Raw genomic sequence first — 6442 nt, forward strand, 5'->3', positions numbered from 1 at the left:
CTTCCCCCTTTCCACGCCGCGGAGGCAGATGGCGAGGCCTGGAGGAGGAAGAACGGAGGGAGGAATTCCAGCCGGTGTGACAATCCCCCCCCCAGCGCCCGGTGTGTGCCAGGCGGCGCTGCACGCTCGGGGTTAGGGTGGTGCGCAAAGCAGGCGCCCCGGCCCTTACCCAGCAAGCGTCTGGGGGAGCGGCCACCCTCACCCAAAGGCTTAAATCCGGCGTCATTTGCTTTTCCTGAAAGTTTAGGAAGTTTTCGGGATGTTTTATTTTAGAAGCCAAACATGACATACCAGGCCTCCTCTGTCTGACCTAGCTTGCCGGTCCGGATCCCTGGCTCCCTCTCCTTTTGACGCGCACTCAGGAGGCTCCCTGGGCTTCACCACCCCTCCTTTCAGCGCCTTTGGTCAAGCTGGCACCTCTAGAACCCCTCTTCCATCCCCGTCACAGAGCTGACATTACACATCCCTGAAGCCAGCTCAGGGCTACCTCTAAAACTACATTTATGGCCCTTCCCTTTCCCTTCAAGGGCTCATAAAATAGTAGATGTCTATGTCGCCATTCTTTCACATGATTTTATAATCGTCTCTGTGCGTCTCTCACACCCACAGACTGAGCTTTAGGGCAAACAATGTCTTGTTCACTTTTGTGTTTCCAGCTTCTAGCCCAGTGCCTGGTGCATAGCAGACACTCCAGTGTCTGTTGACCAATGAGAGAATGATGATTGTAAGCAGAGGCTCAAATATGCAGTAGCGATTAAAGTCCAAAGAATGAGAGATTGTTTGCACTGGGCTCCAAAAATGGATAGTCTAGACCTGTGCTGTCTTATACAACAGCGGCTGGCTCCTGGTATGCGTCTAGTCCAAACTGAAATGCCCTTTAAGTGTAAAACACACATTGCATTTCAAAGACTTGGTACAAAAAAAGAGAATGCAAAAGAGCTCATTAATCATTGTGATGTTAATTACATGTTGAAATAACATTTTGATATATTGGGTTAAATAGAACAGCATTGAAATTAATTTCACGGGCCTCATTTACTTTTTTAAGGTGGCCCCTAGGAAATTAAAAATTACAGATTTGCCTTGCATTCCATTTCCAGAAGCTCAACTCGAGAAAGGGGAGCTGAAGGATAAAGAGGAAAGTGAATATAGAAAGTACCCCTCCCCTGGTCCTGTCTGGTCCTGTCTGAATTTAGATGTGGAACTATTAGAGAGGGCTTTGCTGTAGAGGTTTAACCGTTCTGAGTATTTCTGGGGTATGAGGTCATCTGGAAAGTAGAATTCAACCTAAAAGTTAACTGAGGTGTTGAGCGTGTGTAGGTGAAACAGTGGAGAGGACTGGTTAATCAGAATGGTTTTACACGTGGGAAGGGAGGGAGGAAGCCCCAAAGTAGAGGAAACAACTCCCTCAAATGAAACAGGACTCGGGATCCTTGTTTGCTCTTCTTTGTTGGCCCTTCCTGCCTACCCGCCTCATATTTCTTTCTTTCTTTCTTTCTTTTTTTTTAAGTTGGGAGTCTCACTCTGTTGCCCAGGCTAGAGTACAGTGGCACACTCATGGCCACCCCAGTGTCGACCTACTGGGCTCTGGCGATCCTTCCGCCCCACCCTTCAAAGTAGCCGAAACTATAGGTGTGCACTACCATGCCCAGCTAATTTTTTTGGTTTATTGTAGAGAGGAGGTCTCGCCAAGTTAGCCAGGCTGGTCTCGAACCCGCGGGCTCAGGCCATCCACTCGCTTCGGCCTCCCAAAGTGCTGAGATGACAGCCTGAGCCACCGAGCTCAGCCCCCACCTCATATTTCGGATTCCTTTTTTCTCTCCACAAACTTCAGTCATTTGCATTGCTTTTATCTAGGCAAAACAGGCACCTTGATTGGGCCATTATTTTATTTTATTTTTTAATTTGTGTCAATGTACAGTAGAACTGCTTAGCTTTGTGTACCGTTGATGCATGTTAGCACTCTAAGGATCCTGTAACTGCTACCAGAATGAGGATCGTCCCACTGCCCCCAAACTCCCTTCTGCTGCCCCTTTGGAGTCACTCTCCCCCTCTCCTGGCCCCCGGCAATCATGGTTGTGTTCTCAGTAACTATGATTTTGGTTTTTTATCTGGAAGGTCATATGAATGCAATCACATGTTATATAACCTTGGACCCACTAATTTTTGCTGGAGTCAAAGCAACAAAATTCCCCTTGACAGGAAATCTACCCATAATTGTATATTATTTACAGAGTTAATGGAGCATGAAAGCAGTCAGAATGCTTTGGAATAAGATGTTCTGGGCAACAACTTTTCAGATTAACTAGAAATTAAGCAAAACCCCATTTATAGTTTGATCATGTAGCGTTCTTTCTAAAATGTGAATCTCCATTTCTTTCTTAATAAATAGGACCCAATGAACAAAATTTTTTTTTGTAAATTAAGGAGTGCAATAAACACCAGAATCCTAACAAATAGCAAATTCTTATGTTTATACAATATAGCTACTGAGGTCCTTTGATCTCTACAACCAGTCTGAAGGGTAACGATGAGAGATCTATTAATCTGTGTGGGGTTTTTTTTGAAAGCAGAATTTATTGAGAGGACAGAAAAGCTCCCAGAGTGGGAGGGAACCCAAGGGGGTTGCCAATCTGTGTTATGTTTAATAAATGGGAACATCAGACTCAGAGGTGAAGTGACCTGGCTGATCAATGTCTTTTTTTTTTTTTTTTTGAGTTAGAGTTTCACTCTGTCACTGGAGTACAGTGGCACGCTCCCAGCCACTGCAGCCTCGACCTGCTGGGCTCTGGCGATCCTTCCACCTTAACCTTCTAAGTAGCCAGATCTACAGGTGCGTGCTACCATGCCTGGTTCATTTTTGATTTATTGTAGAGACAAGGTCTTGCCAAGTTACTCAGGCGGGTCTCGAACCCGCGGGCTCACAATCCACTCGCCTCAGCCTCCCAAACTGCTGGGTTGACAGGCTGAGCCACCAAGCCCAGCCGATCAATGTCTTATTCTGGTGAATGGTGGAGCCAAGATATGGTTCCCATCTTCTGGGTCTTTCTTTCATTTGAATCTGCTGCCTTGATTCATTGTAGTGTAAAACACTATTTCTTGTGGTTCTGTTCCATTGATACAGAGTTTTAGAACAGGGTTTCTTGACATGCGGTTTGTAGGCCAACTGGTTCAGAACACTTGCTAAAATGCAGAGTCCTAGACTCCACCATATCCCACTGAATCTAAATCTCCAGAGGTGGGACCAAGAATCTGCTTTTTAAAAAAGTCTCTAAGTTATTCTTATGCATGCTAAAATTTAGAAGATTGGACTGAGAGTGTATTGGCCCTGGATCTTCTCTAAGAATATTACCCTTGTTTTTAAATAAAGCCCTAACAGAAGATTCTTTTCCCTTACAAAGTACAGCTTTCACCTAAAAGCCAAGTATCTAGAAAACTACATTAGGTAAACTTCCAGATAATCAAGATGCTAGTGTCTTATTGCTACAACTGAGTCATTCATTCCTTTCCTCACTTCTGATGCTTTTGGCTGCATATAACAGAAAACCCTGACTCAAACAACTATAGCAACAAAGGTGTTTGTTATCTCATGTAACAAGAAGTCTGAATGTAAGTGGGCCCAGAGTTGGTTAATTCACTGACTCGGGAACAGTTTGAAAGACCCACTTTGCTTCTTCTGTATTCTCACATTAAGTCCCCGGGTGATGGCAGAGCAACCACGTTTCCAGGTGCTACATCAGTCAGGTAGAGCAACATCCAGCAAAAGAAGGGGGACCAATTTGGGGTGGAAATTAACTGTCTGCAGCACATTCATTCAGTGATTAATGATGTGCAGGGATCATGCAAAGTGCTGGGGATACAGTAGTGAATGATACACATGCCCTGACAGATCATGGAGGGATCTAGGCAATTACAGAACAACAGGCAATTATAAATCAACACGACAGGTACTATGATAAGGGCACCATGGAATCACATGAAGATATCTATTGATCAATCATCAGTAGATAGATCGATATAGTTATGTGCAGTCCAGGAGGGCTTCTGAGGGAAAGTGATGGCTAAGCAGAGTTACCACAAGATGAGGAGGAATTAGTCAGGTGAGGTAGTGGGTCTAAAGGGATAAGCGCATTTTAGGATAGGATGCCATGTGCAAAGGGCTCACAAGGGGGTGAAAGCATGTGATATTTGGGGAACTGAAGGGAGTTTATCCTTTACAGTATAGACGATGAAGAACCACTTGCAGATTTTAGGACAGTGCCATGATCATCCCTGCATTTAGAACAATCACTCTGGCTGTGGGAAGGGAAATGAATCAGGGATGAGTAAGAGTGAGGCCATATAGTGGGCTATGACAAAAATCCCGGTGAGAAGTGATGAGGTTACAAAGCTCAGGCGCTGTCAGTAGAAACGGAAAGAGGAAAAATTTGAGAGAGCTAGAAGGAGAAAGTAAGAAAAGAGAAGAGGGATCAAGATGATGTCTGGGCATTTTGCTTGAATGACAAGATGGGTTGGCGGTGTTGATCAGCATGGTAGAGTTGGAGGGAGAATGTGATAGGGTTCATTGGGTCTGGTGCAAATAAATGGTGCCTAGACATCATCAGGGTGTGAGAACTGGACAAGTCCATGGGTGTCTGTCTCCTGTGTTCTTTCCCTTTGGGGTGCTGCAGTCTTCTCTCCAAGGTGTGCATGGATCAGTCTGATAAATGAGCCCTTACCAAAGCATGGCTGTCTTAGAAGGAGTAGTATTTTTCGAAAGGAGATCAATAAGAGCTACAGCATGATATTTTTTGTAAAAATAGTTTTATTGCTTCTGTAAACATGGATTATACTCTTCTAAACAATTCAAACTATCCAGGAAAGCACAGAGAAGAAACTAAAAATTGCCTTAAATTTCATCATGCCAGAGCTAACCAAAGTTATTTGCAGTCCAGGAGGATGTAGATATAGTTATGTGCAGTCCAGGAGGGCTACAGAGAGGAAGTGATGTCTATTCCTTTTAGACATATCTCTAGGCCCATATCTACATATGCATGTAATTTTACAAAATAAGGTCAACTCTACATGCACTTTATAATTTGATTTTAAAAACTTAAAAATATGCTATAGAAACTTTTAATGGTTTATTTGTATTCTGATGTGTGTGTGTGTGTGTGTGTGTGTGTGTGTGTGTGTGTACGTACAAACGGGCACCTTTAAAAAAATGGAATATCTTTTGGAGGGTGGGCCCCTTGTAATATACTTGGAACTTGTTCCTCTGAATCAAATGATCAATCAAAGTTTTTATCTAGAAATTTTGTGAAGTTTGCATCATGATTTGTGGAAGAAACGCCCCAAATTGTGGCAAAGAGGTGACTGGTTTTTCTGCCATGACAACACACCTGCCCACACTGCGCTGAGTGTTCAGCAGTTTTTGACCAAAAACAGTATGACTCCATGCCCCACCCTCCCTATTCACCCCATCTCCCCTAAGCAACTGTTTTTGTTGTTGTTGTTTCCCTGGATGGAAAAAGTCCTCAAAGGAAGATATTTTGCCAATGTGGAAGAGGTGAAACAAAAAATGGCGAAGCCCTAAAAGGCAGCAAAATTGATGAATTCAAAAACTGCTTTGAGCCATGGAAAAAAGGTCTCAATAGGTGTATTGAATCAAACGGGAAGTACTTTGAAGGTGACTGAAGTTTAAATATGTAAGAATAAATACACAATTTTTAATAAATAAATTCCTGGTTCTTTGGGAGTTATATAGCTGTTATATGCACCCTTGCTTGAATGTAGCTTAATTTATTCAGTCTATTATTGAAGGATATTTAAATAGTTTCCAAAGTTTTGTTATGATGAACAAAGTTTCCGTTCTTCTTATCATCCATGTTTTCAAGCAGTCAACCCAAATAACAAACGGAGAAAGGCTCTCCAAAAGAAAATATATTTATTCAGGAGTAGAGAACTGCCATGGGAATACATGTACCATAGTGAACTATGTATTATTCAGGGAGATAAAGGAAGACAAAGGTTTGTAAAGGGAAAAAAAATGAAGAGGATTACATAACATTTTGAAATGATTATCCTTGGCTACAGAGGTCAAGAACAAGGGTAACTCCAGTCCAAGGCTGCATTGGCAGTTGCTGGGCAAATGTTCTTGCAGAAGATTTTTGTGTGTGTGTAAGGCTGTGCTGATGGTTTGTGCAAGGTTGTGATTTTTGTAGAGCCTTCTTAATATCAGGCATATGAGTGGAAGAATCCTCTTTCCATGGCCTCCCTGATATATTTGTCAGGGTTTTCTTAGCATGAGCGAATCTATTTTGATTCTGACAGCTTTCACAGAACTTATGACATTTTCTTAAGATAAATTTATTTTAATATTTTAAAACCTATTGCCAAACTGCTCTCCAAAATTGATATCAGGCTATAAGAATACCAATGTCTCTACATCTGTACTGTCATT

This window comes from Carlito syrichta, unplaced genomic scaffold, assembly GCF_000164805.1.
Source record: "Carlito syrichta isolate Samal-C Ts95f unplaced genomic scaffold, Tarsius_syrichta-2.0.1 Scaffold309778, whole genome shotgun sequence".
Lineage (NCBI taxonomy): Eukaryota > Metazoa > Chordata > Mammalia > Primates > Tarsiidae > Carlito > Carlito syrichta.